The following is a 22532-nucleotide window of genomic DNA, read 5'->3' as shown; positions in this document are numbered from 1 at the left end:
GACCACCTGATGTGAAGAGCTGACTCATTGGAAAAGACCCTGATGCTGGGAAAGACTGAAGGTGGCAGGAGAACGGGATGACAGCAGATGAGATGGTTGGATGGCATGACTGACTCAGTGTACATGAGTTTGAGTAAACTCCGGGAATTAGTGATGGACAGGGAGGCCTGGTGTGCTGCAGTCCATGGGGTCGCAAAGCGTCTGACACAACTGAGCTGACGAAAACTGGACCTAATTAACCTCAAAGGCATTTGAGAAGCAATGGAAACCCAACAAAGACAACCCTCAGAATAGGAAAAATATTGGCAGACAAAGATACCTACAAGGGGTTTGTTTCCAATACACACAGTTTGTGCAGCTCCATCCAAAATAAAAACAACTTCCCCCACCCCTTTAAAAATTGGGCTATGTAGAAAAGGATATTTTTTGGAGGAAGGTATACAGATTGCCATTAGGCACATTAAAAATGCTCAATACCCCTAATTATTAGAGAAATGCTGATTCAAAGTCTAAAGAGCTCTCACCTCTCACTTGTTCAAAGCCTATATGAAAACATCTCCAAAAAGAAATACCTGAGAGGGTGTGGAGAGAAGGGAATCCTCCTGCCCTGTGGTAGGGGAAGTACACTGCTACATCCACTAGATAATGGAGAACAGTGTGGAACTTCCTTAAAAATATAAACATTGAAGTGCCTTAGGACCCAGAGACCCCCAAACTGGGCAATGATCCAGAGAAAACCAATAATTTGAAGACATGGTTACCCCTGCTATCAAGGCAGCACTAGGGAACATAGTGAAGACATGGAAGAAACCTAAGAGGAGCAGGACTGAAGAATGGAGAGAAGGTGGGGGTACATATACACAATGCAATATTACTCAGCCCTAAATAGAAGGAAATGATGCCAGGTTCAGCCACAGGGAAGAAATTCGTGAGGATCATAACAAGTGAAGTAAGGGAGACAAGCATCATATGAGGGTCACTTATCCCTGAATCTATAAACAGATACGCATGAACTTCTTTACCAAAGAGAAACATCCTCAGAGAATTACAAGAGAAACTTATGGTTACCAAAAGAAGAAAGGTGTGGGGCAGGGAGAAATGAACCAGTTCAGACTAACATATGCACACTAGTATTGAGAAAATAAGCCACAGAAACCCACTATATAACACAAGAAAACTTACTCAACACTCTATAGCAAACTATTTGGAGAAAGAGGCTGAGAAGAAATGTATGTCTCTATCTATAAGTAAACCAAGTTGCTGTAGATGAAAAATGAAAAAAAAAAAAAAAAAGAGAAATACAGGGGAAAAAATGCCCACAACCTTGTAATTCACCTGTACAGTCCAGTTTAAATTATAGGATAACAAACAAACAAATGTTGAGTTTATTTCTCTTGGGCCATGGTGTCGTGGGCTGGTGTCATATCTCTGAAGCCTGAGTAAGCTGGGGCTTCAGGGCTGGAGTTTGGAGTGGCTGAGGGAGCTGGCAGCATGTGGCTGGCCATGTGTGCCCAGATGGACCTGGAGTGGTTCTTGCCAGTTTTATGAGCCTCCCAAACTCCGGGTGCAGGCAGGCTCTCCTTGAGGAAATCCAAGCCTATTGCACCCAAACATAGTGGAGCCTCTGGGATGCAAGAGCTTTCAAGAGACCCTAGGCTGCATGTGTCCCTAAGACTGGGGTTGTAACCACCGGCCATCTGTCTTAGGGTGGCCTCAGCTATGGATGATTGCACCCTTCCCAGTGTGGTTTTGCAGGAGTTAGGACGTATCCAAAGGATCGAGGGTAAGGGGGAAGAAGTAATGAGACACAAACCTTGGGTGCTTATCCTGGTCCATTGCACTCTTAATTGACAATCCACGCACAGGATTTTCCCTGAGGCTCTGCTTGCCCAAGGAACTCGAGTTGGTTTTGAAGAAATGCTGCCACCTTGTGGCCACATTCAGTAACAGCAACTTTAAAACCAGTTCTCAAGGGCTCTTACTATTCAAAAGGCCTGAGGCTGTAAATGACACCTGCCCTTAAGGTCCCTGGGAAAATCACCGGTAAAAAATTCAAAGTGAAATGAAGTCACTCATTCGTGTCTGACTCTTTGCGACCCCATGGACTGTAGCCTACCAGGATCCTCCATCCTTGGGATTTTCCAGGCAAGAATACTGGAGTGGGTTGCCATTTCCTTCTCCAAAAGAATTCAAAGTGGGGCCCAATTTCAAGAAGCCAGTTTCAAAAGTTACATTGTATTCACGCTGTCTAAAGTCCAAAAGCATCTGGAAACATACTCCACATGACTACCTCCTAAAATGAGGTCAATCAAAACCACCACGAGGAATCACCTCATATTCCTTAGAAAGACCAGCATCAAAAAGATCTAGTGAAACTAAGTCCCACAGAGGGCTTAGGGAAAAAGTAATCCTCCCTCCCGCTTTGTTGGGATATAAATGGGAACAGGAATTATGCAAAGCAGCATAGGGGTTTCTTAAACAACAACAACAACAACTAAGCATAGGAGAACACTCTGTGGAATGAAAATATCTTCTGCCATATTAATACACGAGAAATGTCACAGCCATCAGCGATTTCTGGCCTCCATCAGTTCAGTTCAGTCACTCAGTCATGTCCAACTCTTTGCGACCCCATGGACTGCAGCACACCAGGTCCATCACCAACTCCCAGAGCTTGCTCAAACTCATGTCCATTGAGTCAGTGATGCCATCCAAACATCTCATCCTCTGTTGTCCACTTCTCCTCCTGCCTTCAAGAAAATTGTTGTCTGAGGAGGCCTTACAAATACCTGAGAAACAAAGAGAAGCTAAAGGCAAAGAAGAAGAGGAAAGATAGACCCATTTCAATGCAGAGTTCCAAAGAATAGGAAGGAGAGATAAGAAAGCCTTCCTCAGTGATCAATGCAAAGAAATAGAGGAATTCAATAGAATGGGAAAGACTAGAGATCTCTTCAAGAAAATTCAAGATAACAAGGGAACATTTCATGCAAAGATGGGCTCAATAAAGGACAGAAACAGTATGGACCTAACAGAAGCAGAAGATATTAAGAAGAGGTGGCAAGAATACACAAGAGAACTATACAAAAAAGATCTTCATAACCCAGATAACCAGGATGGCATGATCACTCACCCAGAGCGAGATATTCTGGAATGTGAAGTCAAGTGGGCCTTAGGAAGCATCACTACAAACAAAGCTAGTGGAGGTGATGGAATTCCAGTTGAGCTATTTCAAATCCTGAAAGATGATGCTGTGAAAGTGCTGCACTCAATATGCCAGCACATTTGGAAAACTCAGCAGTGGCCACAGGACTGGGAAAGGTCAGTTTTCATTCCAATCCCAAAGAAAGGCAATGCCAAAGAACGCTCGAACTACCGCACAATTGCACTCATCTCACACACTAGCAAAGTAATGCTCAAAATTCTTCAAGCCAGGGTTCAACAGTATGTCAACTGTGAACACCCAAATGTTCCAACTGGATTTAGAAAAGGCAGAGGAACCAGAGATAAAATTGCCCATATCTGCTGTATCATAAAAAACACAAGAGAGTTCCAGAAAAACATCTGCTTTTGCTTTATTGACTGTGCCAAAGCCTTTGACTGTGTGGATCACAACAAACTGTGGGACATTCTTAAAGAGATGGGAATATCAGGTCACTTGACCTGCCTCTTAAGAAATCTGTGTGCAGGTCAAGAAGGAAGTTTTACTGGACCTGGAACAACCAACTGGTTCAAAATCAGGAAAGGTATACGACAAGGCTGTATATTGTCACCCCGCTTATTTAACTTATATGTAGAGTACATCATGTGAAATGCCTGGCTGGATGAAGCACAAGCTGGAATCATTTGCTGGGAGAGATAACAATAACCTCACATATGCAGGTGACACCATCCTCATGGCAGAAAGCGAAGAAGAACTAAAGAGCCTTTTAATGAAAGTGAAAGAGGAGAGTGAAAAAGTTGGCTTAGAACTCAACATTCAGAAAACTAAGATCATGGCATCCCATCTTGTCAGTTCATAGCAAATAGATGGGGAAACAATGGAAACAGTGACAGACTTTATTTTGGGGGGCTGCAAAAATCACTGCAGATGGTGACTGCAGCCACCATCTTTTCTTTTCTTTTCTTCCTTGGAAGAAAAGTTCTGACTAACCTAGACAGCATATTAAAAAGAAGAGACATTACTTTACCAACAAAGTTCTGTTTAGTCAAACCTATGGTTTTTCCAGTAGTCATGTACAGAGGTGAGAATTGGACTATACAGAAAGCTGAGCACCGACAAATTGATGCTTTTGAACTGTGGTGTTGGAGAAGACTCTTGAGAGTCCCTTGGACTGCAAGGGAGATCCAACCAGTCCATCCTAAAAGAAATCAGTCCTGAATATTCATTGGAAGGACTGATGCTGAAGCTGAAACTCCAATACTTTGGCCATCTGATGCAAGGAACTGACTTATTGGAAAAGACCCTGTTGCTGGGAAAGATTGAAGATGAGAGGAGAAACAGACAACAGAGAGTGAGATGGTTGGATGGCATTACTGACTCAGTGGACATGAGTTTGAGTAAGCTCTGGGAGTTTGTGATGGACAGGGAAGCCTGGCGTGTTGCAATCCATGAGGTCGCAAAGAGTCAGACATGACTGAGCGACTGAACTGAACTGACTGATAGCATTTTAATATAATCACTTGAATTATGACTGATAACATTATATCAAGGGCATGTCAGATGTTAGGGATTCCATATAAGTTTTGGAATATCTGTATTAATGCTATTTATCTATACATTGCAACCTCACATTTACTTCCAATAACTTGACAATGGTTTTGAATTAAAAATATCAAATAAGCACAGCTTAACATTTGTCTCTGAGGTTTCACAGAGATGTTTTTTCTTTTTTTTTTTAATTAATTTATTTTTTAAATTTTATTTTATTTTTAAACTTTACAGTATTGTATTGGTTCTGCCACATACAAAATGAATCCACCACAGGCATACACGTGTTCCACATCCTGAACCCTCCTCCCTCCTCCCTCCACATACAATCCCTCTGCATCGTCCCAGTGCACCAGCCCCAAGCATCCAGTATCGTGCATCGAACCTGGACTGGTGATTCGTTTCATATATGATATTATACATATTTCAATACTATTCTCCCAAATCATCTCACCCTCCGCCTCTCTGACAGAGTCCAAAAGACTGTTCTATACACCAGTGTCTCTTTTGCTGTCTTGTACACAGGGTTATTGTTACCATCTTTCTAAATTCCATATATATGCGTTAGTATACTGTATTGGTGTTTTTCTTTCTGGCTTACTTCACTCTGTATAATAGGCTCCAGTTTCATCCACCTCATTAGAACTGATTCAAATGTATTCTTTTTAATGGCTGAGTAATATTCCATTGTGTATATGGACCACGGCTTTCTTATCCATTCCTTTGCTGATGGACATCTAGGTTACTTCCATGTCCTGGCTATTATAAACAGTGCTGCGATGAACATTGGGGTACACGTGTCTCTTTCCCTTCTGGTTTCCTCAGTGTGTATGCCCAGCAGTGGGATTGCTGGATCATAAGGCAGTTATATTTCCAGATTTTTAAGGAATCTCCACACTGTTCAATTTCAATTTGGAATTAGTGTTTGGGTATAGGCTTGGATTACTATTGAATGGTTTGCCTTGGAAACAAAGTTCATTTTGTCACTTTTGAGATTGCATCCAAATACTGTATTTTGGACTCCTTTGTTGACAGTGAAGGCTACTCCATTTCTTATAATGGATTCTTGACCACAGTAGTAGATGTAAGAATCATCTGAATAAAATCACTCATTCTGGTGCATTTTAGTTCAGTGATTCCTAAAATGTGGATGTTCACTCTTGCCATATCCTGTTTGACCACTTTCAATTTACCTTGATTCATGGACCTAACATTACAGGATCCTATGCAATATTATTCTTTACAGCTTAATTTTACACCTCAGTGAATTAGATAAAGAAGAAAAAGTAAACCCATAATTAGCAGAAATAATAAAATAACAAAGAAAAGAGCATTAAAAAAGTGATATAGAGACTAGAAGAGAACAACAACAAAAAAAATCACTGATCCTAAAAGTTGATCGCCAGTCCAGGTTCGATGCAGGATACAGGATGCTTAGGGCTGGTGCACTGGGATGACCCAGAGGGATGGTATGGGGAGGGAGGTGGGAGGGGGGTTCAGGATGGGGAACACGTGTAGACCTGTGGCGGATTGATGTTGATGTATGGCAAAACCAAAACAATATTGTAAAGTAATTAGCCTCTAATTAAAATAAATACATTTAAATTAAAAAAATAAAAGTTGATTTTTTGAAAAATTAACAAACTTTTACCTAGACCAAGGGAAAAAAGGTAGAGGACTCAAACCAAATTATAAATGAAAAAGAAGACATTGCAACTCACAACACAGACATACCAAGGATGATGAGACTATGATTAATAATTACATTTCAACCAATTGGAAAAACTCTTTTGTGTCAGTCTTTAACAATAGTCTCACTATCAGCTAGAATGCCTAGGAGCACTCACTTGGCTCCATACTAGTTATGGCTAACATCAACAGAAATTTGACAAGAAATGAAGTTGTGACTGGTTCAACTCTTGTGGCTCTTATTATAATTGCAAGATGCACCTCAGAAACAACAATCAGGGAACGTTGGAAAAACAAGGATTATTATTCTTAGGTCCTGGAGGATATGTGTCATGCTCAGGAACACATAGTTAAGTCACAGTTAGAGAGAGAGTCAGATGGCAAGGGAGACGCTCAGGGAGAAGATAAAGGGTAAGGGGAGAGGTAGAGAAAGAGAGAGGATGTGAGTTTCTTCCTTTATTGTGATTGAGGGAGGGGTGCCTAGGATTTCATTTGTTCACTATTAGCAAATTTAAAATATGACTACTAATTAAAGTGTGGAGAGGTGAAAGTGCTGTCATTCAAGTGGTCAGTTATCTAGGTTATCTAGGGCTTTCTAGAAGGGGAATATCATGGGTGGGATTGATTGGTTCTTAATCTAGTTGTGTATCTAGAAATATGTTTATTTGAGGTAAATGTCTTTGAAATGGATGCCTTGGAAACCAAAAGCTTAGTATCAGGCATTTATATCACAATGAAACAAGCTTATTATTAGACACTTACACAGATGCTGCTGCTGCTGCTAAGTTGCTTCAGTCGTGGCCGACTCTGTGTGACCCCATAGACGGCAGCCCACCAGGCTTCCCTGTCCCTGGGATTCTCCAGGCAAGAATTCTGGAGTGGGTTGCCATTTCCTTCTCCAATGCATGAAAGTGAAAAGTGAAAGTGAAGTTGCTCAGTCGTGTCTGACTCCTAGCAACCCCATGAACTGCAGCCCACCATGCTCCTTGGTCCATGGGATTTTCCAGGCAAGAGTACTGGAGTGGGGTGCCATTGCAGTAACCCATAATAAGTGGTCAACTTTCTAAGGACATACAACCTATCAAGGCTGGATCATGAAAAATAGAAAATCTGAACAGACAGTAGTAACTGCAGACATAAAAGCTGTACTGCCAAACTTCTCAACAAAGAAAACCCGGATCCAGATGGTTTCAATGGTGAATTTTAATTTAAAGAATTAGAGCCAGTCCTTCTCAAAGTCATCCTAAACAAAATCTAAGGAAGAGAACATTCCCAGAATTGTGTTACAAGTCCAATAGTATTCTGATACCAAGCTCAGACAATGAGAATAGAAAAAAAGAAAAAAAGTACAAGCAAAAAAATACTGATAAATATAGATGAAAACACACACATAAAAAAATACTAGCAAACTGAATTCCACAGCACATAAAAGTGTCCTACACCATGATCAGGTGGGATTTATCCCTGTGATGCAAGAATGGTTCAATATATGTAAATCAATAAACATGATATACTACATTAATAGAATGAAGGATAAAAATCTTATGATCCACTCAATAAATACAGAAAAAAGCCTGACAAAAGCTAGCACCCATATATGCTAAAAGCTCCCAATAAGTCAGGTACAGAAGCAACATACCTCAGCATAATGAAGATCATATACAACAAATACACAGCTAACGTCATACACAATCAATGGTGAAAACTTGAAAGTTTTCCTCTAAGATCAGGAAAAAGATAAGAGTACCTGTTGCTATTAAACATTGTACTGGAAGTCCTAGGCAAAGACATTAAAGAAGAAAAATATATAAAATACATCTGAATCAGAAAAGTGAAGTAAAATTATCTTACAGATGGTGTGATCGTATATATAGATCTCTAAAGACGCCACAAAAAGCTGCAAGAATTAATAAACAAATTCAGCAAAAATGCAGAATTTAAAATTAATATACTAAATTTGTTACATTTCTATAAAATAATATTAAACTATCAGGAAGAGAAATGAAGAAAGTTTCATTTACAATAGCTTCAAAAATAATGAAATAATTATGAATAAATTTAACTAAAGAGATGAAAGATTTGTAAACTGGAAACTTAAAAGACATTGATAAAAGAAATTGAAGAAGACACAAATAAGTGGAATGATATGTTGTGTTCATAGATTGGAAGAGTTAATATTATTGATATGTTCATACTACTCAAAAGCATCTAATAGATAATGAAATTCCTGTAGAAATTCCTGTCAAAATTCCAATGGCATTTTTCACAAAATTAGCGGAAAACCCCTACAATTCACAGAAGACCCTGAATAGCCAAAGCAATCTTGAGAAAGACAAACAAAGCTGGATCAATCTACTTTATAGAAATACAGTAATAGAAACAGAATGATAATGGCTTAAAATACATACATAGATGAGTGGAGCTGAATCAAGAGCCCGTGATTATTACTTGCATACAAACTAGTGTTTGACGAGAGATTGAAGAATACTCAATGGGGAAAAAGTAAATTCCTCAATAAATGGTGTTTTGAAAACTGTATATTCACATGCAAAAGAATGAAACTGAATGCCTACTCTTACACTGTGTGTGATTAGTCTCTCAGTAATGTCTGACTCTTTGCAACTCTCTGGACTGTATCCCAACAGGCTCCTCTGTCCATGGGATTTTTCAGGCAAGAATACTGGAGCGGGTTGCCATTTCCTCCACTAGGAGATCTTCTGGACCCAGGGTTCAAACCCATGTCTCCTGTGTCTCCTGCATTGCAGACAGATTCTTTACCCACTGAGCCATTAGGGAAGCCCTACAAATTTTTGTAACTCTTACAGTAGTTACAAAAATTTACTTGAAATGGATTAAAGACTTAAATGTAAGACCTAAAATCATAAAACAACTAGGAAAAATTTTTGAAAAAAACCTCCTTGACGCTGATCTTGTCAATGACTTTTTGGATATGACACCAAAAGCAAAAACAAAAATGAACAAGCTGGATTACATAAAACTGAAAAGTTTATGTAGAGCAAAAGAAAGACCAATGAAATGCAAAGGCAATGTACAGAATGGGAGAACATATTTGCAAACCATATGTTTGATAAGGGGCTAATTTCCAAAACATATAAGTAACTTCTACAACTCAGTAACAAAAATTTGTCAAAGAGGGTCTTGCTGTGTTTTATTGCCTAAGTTTCCCTCTAAGAGCGTTATAGTTTCTATCCTTACATTTAAGTCTTTAATGAATTTTGAGTTTATTTTTGTGTATGGTGTTAAGAAGAGTTCTAGTTTCATTTCTTTACATGTAGCTCTCCAGTTTTCCTAGTACCACATATCTTTTTTGTATTTCTATTATCTATGTATTTATTTTTAAAAATTAATTTATTTGGAGGATAATTACTTTACAATATTGTGATTGTTTTTTGCTATACATCAACATGAATCAGCCACAGGTATACATTTATTCCCCCATCCTGAACCCCCCTCCCAACCTATCCCTCTGGGTTGTCCCAGAGCACTGGCTTTGGGTGCCCTGGTTCATGCATTAAAGTTGCACTGGTCATCTATTTTACATATGGCAATATACATGTTTCAATGTTATTCTCTCAAACCATCCCACCCTTATTTTCTCCCACTGAGTCCCAAAGTCTGTTCTTTTCATCTGTGTCTCGTTTGCTGCCCTGCATGTAGGATTGCTGTTACCATCTTTCTAAATTCCACATATATGCATTATTATACAGTATTTGTCTTTCTCTTTATGACTTTCTCTGCTCTGTGGCTCTAGGTTCATACACATCATTAGGACTGATTCAAATATGTTCCTATTTATAGCTGAGTAATATTCCTTTGTGTATATATACAACAACTTCCTTATCCATTCATCTGCTGATGGACATCTAGGTTGCTTCCATGTCCTAGCTATTGTAAATAGCTTAGCACCACATATTGAAGAGGCTGTTTTTTTTCCCATTGTACATTCTTGCCCCCTTTGTCAAAGATAAGTTGCCCACAGCTGCATGAGTTTATCTCTGGGCTTTCTATCTTGTTTCATTGATCTATATTTCTGCTTTTGTGTCTATATCATACTGTCTTGATGACTGTAGCTTTGTTGTATAGTTGGAAGTCAGGAAGGTTGATTTCTCCAGCTTTATTTTTCTTTCTCAAGGTTGCTATGGCTATTCAGGATTTCTTTATGTTTCCAAACTAATTGTGAGATGTTTTCTTCTAGTTCTGGGAAAAGTGCACTGGTAATTTGCTAGGGGTTGCATTGAATCTGTAGATTGTGTTGGGTAGTACAGTTATTTTCACAATATTGATTATTCCAATCCATGAATATGGTATATCTCTCCATCTGTTTGTGCTGTCTGATTTCTTTCATCATCATCTTATAATTTTTTTCATGCAGGTATTTTGTTCCTTTAGGTAGGTTTATTCCAAGGTATTTTATTTTCTTGTTGCAATGGTGAATGAGAGTGTTTCCTTAATTTCTCTTTCTGATTTTTGATTGTTAGTATATAGGAATGCAACGAATTTTGGTGTAATAATTTTGTATCTTATGAATTTACTATATTTATCAAGTAGTTCTAGTTTTCTGGTGATATCTTTAGGGTATAGTATCATGACATGTATGGTATCATGTCACCTGCAAACTGTGTGAGTTTTATTTCTTTGTTTCCTGTCTGGATTATTTTATTATGTTTTCTCTGATTGCTGTGGATAGGACTTCCAAAACTATATTGAATAATAGTTACAAAAGTGGGCACCTTTGTCTTGCATCTGATCTTATGGGAAATGCTTTTTTCTTTTTCTTTTCAATTTATTTTTTTATTGAAAGATAATTGCTTTACAGAATTTTGTTTTCTGTCAAACCTCAATATGAATTAGCCATAGGTATACATATATGCGAAGAGTTGACTCATTGGAAAAGACTCTGATGCTGGGAGGGATTGGGGGAGGAGGAGAAGGGGACGACAGAGGATGAGATGGCTGGATGGCATCACTGACTCGATGGACGTGAATCTGAGTGAACTCCAGGAGTTGGTGATGGACTGGGAGTTGGGAGTTGGGAGGCCTGGCGTGCTGCGATTCATGGGGTCGCAAAGAGTCGGACACTACTGAGCAACTGATCTGATCTGATCTGATCTGATACATATATCCCCTCCCTTTTGAACCTCCCTCTCACCTCCTGCCCCATCCCACCCCTCTAGATTGATACAGAGCCCCAGTTTGAGTTTCCTGAGCCATACAGCAAATTCCCATTGGCTATCTATTTTACATATGGTAAAGTAAGTTTCCATGTCACTCTTTCCATACATCTCACCCCCTCTCCCCATGTCCATAAGTCTATTCTCTATGTCTGTTTCTCTACTGCTGCCCTGTAAATTCTTCAGTACCATTATTCTAGATTGCATATAAATGTGTTGGAATATGATACTTATCTTTCTCTTTCTGACTCACTTTACTCTGTATAATAGGCTCTAGGTTCATCCACCTCATCAGAACTGACTCAAATGTGTTCCTTTTCATGGCTGAGTAATATTCCATTGTGTATATGTACCAAAATTTCTTTATCTATTCATCTATCAATGGACATCAAGGTTGCTTCCATGTTCTAGCTGTTGTAAATAGTGTTGCAATGAACAATGGGGAACGTGTGTCTTTTTCAATTTTGGTTTCCTCAGGGTATATGCCTAGGAGTGGGATTGCTGGGTCATATGGCGGTTTTATTCCTAATTTTTAAAAGACTCGCCATACCATCTTCCACAGTGGCTGTATTAATTTGTATTCCCACCAACAGTGCAAGAGTGCTCCCTTTTCTCCACACCGTCTCCAGCATTTATTGTTTGTTGATTGTTTGAAGATATCCATTCTGACTGGTATGAGATGATATCTCATTTTAGTCTTCACTTGCATTTCTCTAATAATGAGTAATGTTGAGCATTTCTTCATGTGTTTACTAGCCATCTGTATGTCTACATTGGAGAAATGTTTGTAGATCTCTTGCTCACTTTTTGATTGGGATGTTTGCTTCTCTGGTATTGAGCTGAATGGGTTGGTTGTATATTTTGGAGATTAATCCTTTGTCATTTGTTCCATTTGCTATTATTTTCCACCATTCTGAGGTTTGTTTATTCACTGTGCTTATAGTTTCCTTGACTGTGTGAAAGTTTTTTAAGATTAATTAGGTCCGGTGCGCATGTTGCACACCAATGGGCTGCTGTTGTTGCAGCAGTCCTAGGACCTGGGCCTTAGCGCTGGTTTGTGATGCTGGCTAACAACCGGCTGGACTTTGCCAACTCGACCTGTGACGTGGCCACAGACCTCAAGCAATGTGGCCCTGCTGCTCTTCTATTTGGTGGTGGGCATGAAGGCGCTGCAGCAGCAGGCCACTGGCTGCACCGGCTACCAGCTCGGTTACTATGCACAGATCATAGGGCTGGAGTGTGCGCAGCTCCCCTGCAGTAATGAGGTGCCAAGTTGGGCTAGGTGCTGCTCTGCTGGCCCAATAATGCTGCAGTCACCACCGCATAGCTGGCGCCAACCCTTACCTGGGCGAGGAGGTCAAGGGCCTGTCTGCAGAGCGCTCACTGCTGCCGCCTGGCCCGCCAAGGACCCCAAGCCCAAGGACTTGACACCAGCTGGATACAGATGCCCTCCTCCATCAAATCCTTGGACTTGAGCGACTCTGGGATTTACAGACAGGCCAAAAGGAGGCAGATCTCGCCCACCAACATGCCCATGTCCGAGACTTCGTCCCCGCTCAAGAGCAAGGTGCTGGCCCAGCGGGGCTGCAAGAACTGTGCCAAGGACATAGGCTGCTACTACCACTTCTACTCGCACAGCTTGGCCGGCCCCTCATGCCTCTCCCTCTGCTCATGCCCCACCTGGAACACTCCCTCAGTTTATTTGACCTTCGAATACCATCCACAGCGAATTCGTACAGGTCTCCTGAGTGTGATTTTAACTTTTTTTTTTTTTTTTTGCACAGCAGTTTCTGCAGTTACCACACTGACCTTCAACTTGGCCATAAACCTTTTTGGTTGGCCTACTTAACTCTCCTTCTGTGAAGTTATCCTAACAGTTCCCCTTCCCCTCTTCTTTTTCTCATGCTCTCCTTGTTTTTCTCTTGTCATGAAACTCTTCACCTTTAGGAGACCTGGGCAGTCCTGTCAGGTAGTAGTGATTCCAACCAGCCAAGTCTCAGACTCACCATTAACCATAGGATGTTGACTGTAGAACCTGGACCCACCCAGTGCGTCCTTTCTTAGTCCCGAGTGGATGGATGGATAAATGGTAGGGATGTTAATAATTCAAGTGGAACAAAGCCTGTGAAATGACTGTATATAGTGTTAATTTACTGTAATGAACGACTAGTTTTTATTCACATTGTCAAGGCACAAAACCAGTTCATGCTTAAACTTTCTCATTAATTTCCTTTTTCTCCAGCCCCCACCACCCCGCCCCTGAAAATGTTTTCTTGTGAGATTATTAACAGTATTTTAAGAGGCTCTGGAAGCTTGAAAGACTAGATAATGAAGAGTTTCTCGCTTCTCCTCAATCCATTGCATGAAAAAACTACTCCATGCCCTACTGCACACAAATAGCTAAGGAGATTCTGACCAAACACCTGTAAAGGATAGGTGTCTGTTCATAGGCAAGCCGATTAAGTGGCATGATGCCTGCAAAGCAAAGTTAACTGGAGTTACATGTTTTTTCCTCCTTCCTTATAAACAGAATAGCTCAACATCAGTAATATTATTTTGCCTTGTTTGTTTTTTCCCAAAGTGACAAATCCAGTACTGGTCTGTGCAGGTGCCAAATATGCTGACAAACTGTTTCTGAATATCTTTTCAGTACCCCCCCCCCCCGCTCCACCTTTATATGTTGTAAATCTTTGTAATGAATATTCTACTAATGATATAGATGACTGAATTGTTGGTAACTATAGTGTAGTTTAGTGAAGATGAATTTTGTGAGTTATATATTTTACTGCCTTTTAGTTTTGAAAATGATTTCCCCACCACCTAGAAACAGCTGAAATTTGACTTCCTTGGGAAAACACTAGCATCAATGCAAGTAGGACTGTTTATTCCCCCTTTTAAGTCTTGTTATATTTGATAAGGAGCTCTGATTCCCCCTGAAAATAGATTAGTAGGATTTCTAATGTCGTGTAGTAGACCTATACTTTTTCTTTGTATTTTAAAATTAATGTGAAATATGCCTCATATACAATATTCAATCTAGATTCCAGTCCATTGGGGAGATTTTTTTTTCCTAATAGTAATTCAGGGTCTAAACCTGTGTATATTTTGGCTCTTCTGTAAATCTAATGTTGTGATTTTTATATTTGTTTTGCTTTGTCTGTGAACTGAATAATTTATACAAGTACACACTCCATTGAGAAATGTTTTATTTTTTGCTTGTTTGTATTGTCTGTATATAACAAGTTTGTATCATCTGTGTATAAGTAAAATAAATCTGGTAAAACAAAACAAAAAAAAGATTAATTAGGTCTCATTTGTTTATTTTTCTTTTTATTTCTTTTAGTCTAGCAGGTGTGTTATAGAGGATCTTGCTGTGATTTATGTCAGAGTGTGTTCTGCCTATGTTTTCCTCTAAGAGTTTTAAAGTTTCTGGCCTTACATTCAGGTCTTTAATCCATTTTGTGTTTATCTTTGTGTATGGTGTTAGTAACAGGATTCTCAAGTGGCTCAGTGGGTAAAGAATCTACCTGCAATGCAATCTCTGGGTCAGAAAGATCCCTGGAGGAGGGCATGGCAACCCACTCCAGTATTCTTGCCTGGAAAATCCCATGGACAGAGGAGGCTGGCAGGCTCCAGTCCATAAGGTCACAAAGAGTCAGACACGACTGAAGCAACTGAGCATGCACATATGCACATGATGTTAGAAAGTGTTCAAATTCCATTTTTTTTTTCTTACATGCACATGTCCAGCTTTTCCCAGCACCACTTATTGAAGAGACTATCTTTTCTCATTGTGTATTGTGTCCTTTGTCAAAGATATGGTACCCATGGGTGTGTGGGTTTATCTCTGGGCTTTTATCTTGTTCCATTGGTCTATATTTCCTTTTTTGTGCCAGTACCATACTGTCTTAATGACTGTAGCTTTGTAGTATAGTCAGAAGTCAGGCAGTTTGATTCCTCCAGCTCCATTCTTCTTTCTCAAGATTGCTTTGCCTATTTGGTGTATATTGTGTTTCCACATAAATTGTGTAATTTTTTGTTCTAATTCTGTGAAAAATACCATCAGTAGTTTGATATGAATTGTATTGAACCTGTATATTTAGTTATTTCACAATATTGATTCTTCCAACCCAAGAACATGGTATATCTCTCCATCTGTTTGTGTCATCTTTGATTTCTTTCATCAGTGTCTTATAGTTTTATGCATACTTGTCTTTTGTCTCTTTAGGTAGATTTTTTTCATAGGTGTTTTATTCTTTTTGTTGCAGTGGTGAATAGGGAATATTTCCTTAATTTCTCTTTCTGATTTTTTATTGTTAGTGTATAGAAATGCAGAGGATTTCTGTGTATAAATTTTGTTGACATGGGTCTTCTCCCATTTTTTTCTTGATTAGTCTGGCTAATGGTTTGTCAATTTTGTTTATCTTCTCAAAGAGCCAGTTTTTAGTTTACTGATCTTTGCTATTATCTCCTTTTATTTTTTACTTATTTCTGTTCTGATTTTTATGATTTCTTTCCTTCTTCTAACTTTGAGGTTTTTTAAATTCTGTTTTTATAGTTGCTTTAGGTGTAAGGTTAAGTTCTTTATTCAATGTTTTTCTTGTTTCTTAGGATAGGCCCCTCTCAGCAGTGCTTTTAGTGCATCTCATAGGTTCTGAGTTGTCATGTTTTCATTGTCATTTGTTTCTAGGTATATTTTCATTTGCTTTTTGATTTCTTCAGTGACCTATTGGTTATTCAGAAGTGTATTGTTTACTCTCCATGTGTTGTGGTTTTGTATTTTTTTTTCCTGTATTTGATATCTAATCTGATAGTGTTGTGGTCAGAAAAGAGGCTTGAAATGATTTCTTTTTTTTTTTTTTTTCCTAAATTTACCAAGGCTTGATTTGTGGCCCAAGATGTGATCCATCCTGGAGTAAGTTCCATGTGCACTTGAGAAAAAAAGTGAAATCTCCTGTCTTTGGATGAAATATCCTGCAGATATTGATTAGGTCCAAGTGATCCAATGTATCTTTCAAAGCTTGTGTTTCTGAAAGGGTTAACAGCCTTGGTAGGGAGGTCAGAGGTCCCCAAGCAGCAGGAGGAAATAAACTGCAAGTGTCAGACTTTTTTTTTCCTTCCCTACACAAAATTAAAGGAAGCTTATTTTAATTCTGTGTTGCCATGACAACACCTGGTTCTACCTGAATTTATACTTTTCTCAAACCTTGAGCTAACCAATGCAATGTTAGCTATGGAAATGTTTTTCTTAAGCTATGTTAATGAAACTGTATTTGCTTTGGAATCTGCCTTTCTTCAAATCGTTTCCACCTAAGGCTAACGTTTTTCTCAAACCTTGAGTTGATAATAGCTCAGCAAACCCGTGTGTCTTACTCATGGAAATGTTTTCTTAAACTATGTTAAAGAAACTAAATATTTGCTTGGGAATCTGCCTTTCTTCAAGATTCATGTCAATTGTTTTATGGCTGGAAATGACTCTCCTTGTGCCATTCTATTTCAAAATGCATGCTGTGGGAGAGGGGCCTAGTGCAACTCTCTCAGTCTTAAGGTGTTTCTTTTATCTGATTAGAAACTTGCTAACAATGCAAAGAAATAGAGGAAAATAAGAGAACGGGAAAGACTAGAGATCTCTTCAAGAAAATTTGAGATACCAAGGGAACATTTGATGCAAAGATGGGCTTGATAAGGGACAGAAATGGTATGGACCTAACAGAAGCAGAAGATATTAAGAAGAGGTGGCAAGAATACACAGAAGCACTGTACAAAAAAGATCTTCATGACCCAGATAATCACGAGGGTGTGATCACTGACCTAGAGCCAGACATCCTGGAATGTGAAGTATAGTGGGCCTTAGAAAGCATCACTACGAACAAAGCTAGTGGAGGTGATGGAATTCCAGTTGGGCTATTTCAAATCCTGAAAGATGATGCTGTGAAAGTGCTGCACTCAATATGCCAGCAAATTTGGAAAACTCAGCAGTGGCCACAGGACTGGAAAAGGTCAGTTTTCATTCCAATCCCAAAGAAAGGCAATGTCAAAGAATGCTCAAACTACCACACAATTGCACTCATCTCACATGCTAGTAAAGTAATGCTCAAAATTCTCCAAGCCAGGCTTCAGCAATACGTGAACCGTGAACTTCCCGATGTTCAAGCTGGTTTTAGAAAGGGCAGAGGAACCAGAGATCAAATTGCCAACATCTGCTGGATCATGGAAAAAGCAAGAGAGTTCCAGAAAAACATCTATTTCTGCTTTATTGACTACGCCAAAGCCTTTGGCTGTGTGGATCACAATAAACTATGGAAAATTCTGAAAGAGATGGGAATACCAGACCACCTGACCTGCCTCTTGAGAAATCTGTATGCAGGTCAGGAAGCAACAGTTAGAACTGGACATGGAACAACAGACTGGTTCCAAATAGGAAAAAGAGTACATCAAGGCTGTATATTGTCACCCTGCTTATTTAAATTATATACAGAGTACATCATGAGAAATGCTGGACTGAAAGAAACACAAGCTGGAATCAAGATTGCCGGGAGAAATATCAATAACCTCAGATATGCAGATGACACCACCCTTATGGCAGAAAGTGAAGAGGAACTAAAAAGCCTCTTGATGAAAGTGAAGGTGGAGAGTGAAAAAGTTGGCTTAAAGCTCAACATTCAGAAAACGAAGATCATGGCATCTGGTCCCATCACTTCATGGGAAATAGATGGGGAAACAGTGGAAACAGTGTCAGACTTTTATTTTTTGGGGTTCCAAAATCACTGCTGATGGTGTCTGCAGCCATGAAATTAAAAGATGCTTACTCCTTGGAAGGAAAGTTATGACCACCCTAGATAGCATATTCAAAAGCAGAGACATTACTTTGCCAACAAAGGTCCGTCTAGTCAAGGCTATGGTTTATCCTGTGGTCATGTATGGATGTGAGAGTTGGACTGTGAAGAAGGCTGAGCACCGAAGAATTGATGCTTTTGAACTGTGGTGTTGGAGAAGACTCTTGAGAGTCCCTTGGACTGCAAGGAGATCCAACCAGTCCATTCTGAAGGAGATCAGCCCTGGGATTTCTTTGGAAGGAATGATGCTAAAGCTGAAACTCCAGTACTTTGGCCACCTCATGCAGAGTTGACTCATTGGGAAAGACTCTGGTGCTGGGAGGGATTGGGGGCAGGAGGAGAGAAGGGGACGACAGAGGATGAGATGGCTGGATGGTATCACTGACTCGATGGACGTGAGTCTGAGTGAACTCCGGGAGTTGGTGATGGACAGGGAGGCCTGGCGTGCTGCGATTCATGGGGTCGCAAAGAGTCAGACACGACTGAGCGACTGAACTAAACTGAACTGAACAGGTATAAAACACCTTGCTAAAAACTAGCAAGGCACATTCTTCCTGTCTCCTTCTGATTTCTATGTCAGAAGCTTTCTCTGTCTCTTTGTATACTTTAATAAAACTCTGCTACACAAAAACTCCAAGTGATCAAGCCTTGTCTCTGGCCCCAGATCAAAATCCTCTCCTCTGGATGTCATGAATACTGGTGTAGCTCATGTTTCATGACCACAACTTTTCATGTCCTTATTAATTTTCTATCTGGATGACCTACCCATTGGTGTGCAAGTGGTATTAAAGTCCTGACCTATTTTTGTATAGCTGTCTATTTCTGCTTTAATAGTTTTTGACATTTTTAAAAAATGTATTGATGTGCTCTTATGTTGGATGCATAGATACTTATAATTCTTACATTTTCTTAGATTGATCCTTTGATCATTACGTAGTATTCTTCATTGTGTCTTGTGAATTCTTCATTTAAAAGTCTATTTCATCTGATATAAGTATTGCTACTCCCATTTTCTTTTGATTTTTATTTGCATGGAATATCCTTTTCTAGCCCCTCACTTTCAGTCTGTGCATGTCCCTAGGTCAGGGGCGAGTCTTTTGTAGACAGCATTTATAGGAGTTTTGGTTTTGTATCCATTTAGCCAATCTCATTTTATTTTCAAGATTTTGGATCATCTTTACTATTATTGCTCTGAATTCTTTTTTCAGGTAGACTGCTTATTTTCTCTTCCTTTTTTTGGTCTTGTGGGTTTTTACTATGTCCCTTCATTTGCTACATGCTTCTCTGTATTTTCAATTATTTAATTTACTGTGTTTGGGGTCTCCTTTCTGCAGGTCTGGGGGTTATTGTTCCTCTTAATTGTGAAGTCTGCTCCCCACAGGTGAAGTTGAAGAAGTGCCTTGTGAAGTTTTCCTGGTTGGGAGGACTTGAGACTGAGCTCTGGTGGAAGGACCTGGATCTTGTCTTTCTGAAGGATAGTGCCATGTCCAGTATTATGCTTTGGGACGTCCATGGGCTTGGTATGGCTTTAGGAATCCTTCATACTAATGGTCAGATTTGTTTTTCTCTTTTGCTAATGGTTTGGCATGAGGTGTCTGACATTGGAGCTTTTCGGCCTTTGGGTAGTGATTGGTCTTAGTGTTGAGATGAAGGGATTTGGGAGAGTTCTCTTCAATTAATGCTCAATGGGGTCTTCAGGTATCTGGTGGTTCAATGTCCTGGACTTGGATCTACCACCTTGGGGGTTCAGGCCCAACTAACTGCAGCACCAAGAATTCACAGGCCTCACAACGCAGAAGACAAAACTTGCATACTTAAAACAGAAAGGAAGAGAGAAAAAGGTAAAAAAGAAAAAAAGGATGAAAACAAGAGTCAAAAAAAGAGTGTAATTAATAATTTTAAAATAAGATGAAATATAAAATAAATTTATTTAAAAATAAGACGTTTTACACATGGAAAATACCAGTTGTAAAAAATAAAAATTAAAGGAATAATAGAGAAAGAACATAAGAACAATATAGGGGGGAATGAGAATAAAGAAAGGAGGAAAAAAAGAAAGGAGAATAATGTATATAGGTTGGTAGTTCCACCTCTGCCTCCCTAGGAGACCCTCCAATACCAGAGTGTTCTCTAGACCTGCTTTGGCAACAGCTCAGACTCTAATCTGGCCCTACTCATGCTTTTACTTGTCTCCAGTGTCCACTGTTGCCAGAGCCAGGGCTTTTCCTTTTGTGTAAGCACTCATTGTCCTTTTATATGCTCCATAGACACAAAGTCTACCTAGCTGATCATGTGGACTTAATCTGCAGTTTGTACAGCTGGTGGAAAGGTTTTTGGTCCTCTTCCTTAGCCACACTGCCCCTGGAGTTCAGTTGTGTTTTTATCCCCACTTCTGTATATGCATCACCTACAGAAGTCTGCTCCTAAGGCTGCCCTGGAGGACTTGGCTCTGCCCCAGTGAAGACCAAGCATGGAGGTGGTACAGCTGCTTGGATCATGGGGACCTTGGCAGCACCAGGTACACAGGGGAGCCAGTGGCCACAGATGCAGGGGTATATGGTGCTGTTAGGGTTGTTTTTTTTTTTTTTTTTTCCCTTGCCTCTGGCACTTCTGCCTAAATGAGGAAAGGACATTGAGTTAGTCATGGCTGCTCAGACTGTGGGGAACTTGGTCGTGTCAGGTGTTCAAGGAAGCCTGCATCCATGGGTGCAGGAGATAAGGTGCTATTAGAGTCTTTTTCTAGCCTTTGGCATCTTGCATTCAAAAGGGCTTCCCTGGCTGGTCCTTCTGTGTTGCTTGGTGCAACAGGTGCTCAAAGCCCCCCAGTGCCCCTCCCTGCCCCCACCTGGCTGGGGTCTTTCTCAATTGTTCCATGAATGAGGTACTCAAAGGGCCACCATGTCCGAGGTCTTCCTCCATTGGTTAGCTGCTGTGCACCAGCATGTGGGGAGAGGGAGAGGCTACAGTGATGGCTTCACCCCCTGCATGTGACTGAGCAGTTTTGCCCTTCCTCCGTGGCCACCAGGCTTTCCTCCCAGGGCATTCCCTGCTGGGATCTCTTTCCAGAGCTCCCCCTGGGTTATCTCCACACAGCTAGTAGCTTTCCTCACCTTGGGGTTGCCGTCCAATCCCTACATTCCAGCTCCCATCCACTGCTTTTACCAAGGACCAGTGTCCCTGTCCTGAGTATGTAGGGCTGAGGTACGGAATTGTCTGTGTGGTTCTCACCCCATTCAGACTGTCACAGATGAGCTGCTGCACTCTCCAACAGCCTCAAATGCTTACTTTCTGTCCCAAACAATTTTCCTGATGTGGGAATCTGCCCCTGCTTCAGTTCCTCCACCCCTTTGGTGCTTGTTCAGCCCCACTCACTTTCTTCCTCTTTTTCCCTTCATTCCTTCTTCCCACGGAGTTTTGTGTGAAGAAGTGAAGTGAAGTGAAAGTTGCTCAGTCATGTCAGACTCTTTGTGATCCCATGGACTATAGCCTGCCAGGCCCCTCTGTCCATGGAATTCTCTAGGCAAGAATACTGGAGTGGGCTGCCATTCCCTTCTCCAGGGGGTCTTCCCAACCCAGGGATCAAACCCGGGTCCCCTGTGGCTCCTGCATTGCAGGCAAATCTTTATCATCTGAGCCACCAGAGAGGACTGAGTTTTATGTGGATCTATATATTCCTTTTCAGTGATCAGGGATTCCAGCCAGCTCTCAGATGGTGCCCTGGGAGATCCTCTGCATCTGAAGATGTATTCCTGATGCATCCATAGAGAGTACTCCAAGTCCACCTACTCCTCTGCCATCTTGAAATCTCCTTAACTCTCCTTTTAAAGTTAAGTTTGGATGTCGCTTGCTTTCACAGCCTGAAGACTCTGCCCAGGAAGCTGACATATTAGACATCATCCATATTTGAGCATAAGCTTACATATGATTCTGTAATTGGGATGATTTGTAGGGGATTAGTTAATATACATTAGAAATAATACGTTTCAACCTCAAAGGACAAAGAGTTGAGTTTAAGAGAAGGATGGGGAGGCAGGAAACAAAATTGATGGAAGTTTTTGAAGGGTCTTTTAGAGGAGCAAGTAGATTACCTGTGGCCATAACCATGAT

Source organism: Bubalus kerabau, chromosome X, assembly GCF_029407905.1.
Source record: "Bubalus kerabau isolate K-KA32 ecotype Philippines breed swamp buffalo chromosome X, PCC_UOA_SB_1v2, whole genome shotgun sequence".
NCBI classification, from domain to species: Eukaryota; Metazoa; Chordata; class Mammalia; order Artiodactyla; family Bovidae; genus Bubalus; species Bubalus kerabau.
The sequence above is the reverse complement of the archived record's forward strand: the minus strand, read 5'-3'. Positions refer to the sequence as shown.